The sequence below is a fragment of the Aptenodytes forsteri genome, unplaced genomic scaffold (genome assembly GCF_000699145.1).
Source record: "Aptenodytes forsteri isolate BGI_AS27 unplaced genomic scaffold, ASM69914v1 Scaffold168, whole genome shotgun sequence".
NCBI classification, from domain to species: domain Eukaryota; kingdom Metazoa; phylum Chordata; class Aves; order Sphenisciformes; family Spheniscidae; genus Aptenodytes; species Aptenodytes forsteri.
In genome coordinates, this window is record NW_008796047.1 from 306,693 (window position 1) to 307,384 (window position 692).

Sequence of the window (692 nt, forward strand, 5' to 3'; positions counted from 1 at the left end):
CCGCGCTCCCCCCCCTGCCCTGGATGCTCAGCCCCAGGCCAGCAGCCCAGTCCTAATAACGCCCGATCCCAGTAACACCAGCATCCCGGTCCTAATAATCCCGGTCCTTGGGCTGCAGCCAGTGGCTGGGGGCGGCGTGACACGGGCCGTTGCCAGGAATAGTTCCGAGACCTGATTCTTCCCCTTATCCTTTATTCAGTTCTGCGGGGCGGGAGAGGACAGATACATTTTTCAGGACAGCCTTGGTTCTGGCAGGGCTGGCAGGAGGAGGGGGCAGCTCAGGTCGGTCCCGTGCCCCGGTGCCGAGCGATGCTCGGGGGGGTGCCTCCCGTGAGCCCCCAGGCTGTGGCTGCATCAGAAATTTGCTTTAATGCTGCTCAGAGCCCCTAAATGCATTTTTAAGGCAAAGGAAGCCGGGAGCTGCCGGCAGCCGGGCGAGCAGGGAGCGAAGAATTGGAACGGAGAATTTTGTTTCTTTAAATGTCATGTTTTTTTAAGCTCATTTTTGCACTTGGGTTTGGTGAAGCTGAGAAGACTTAAGTGACAAACCAGCTGTCCCCCGGCGCAGCGCGGCGCTCGCCCACGCAGACACCCACCCACCGCCTCCAGCCCCCCCAGCACCGAGGTTGCAGCAGGGATGCGGTGCCACACAGCGAAGTGGAGCCCCCCGCGCCCCACCAACACTAGCCCAC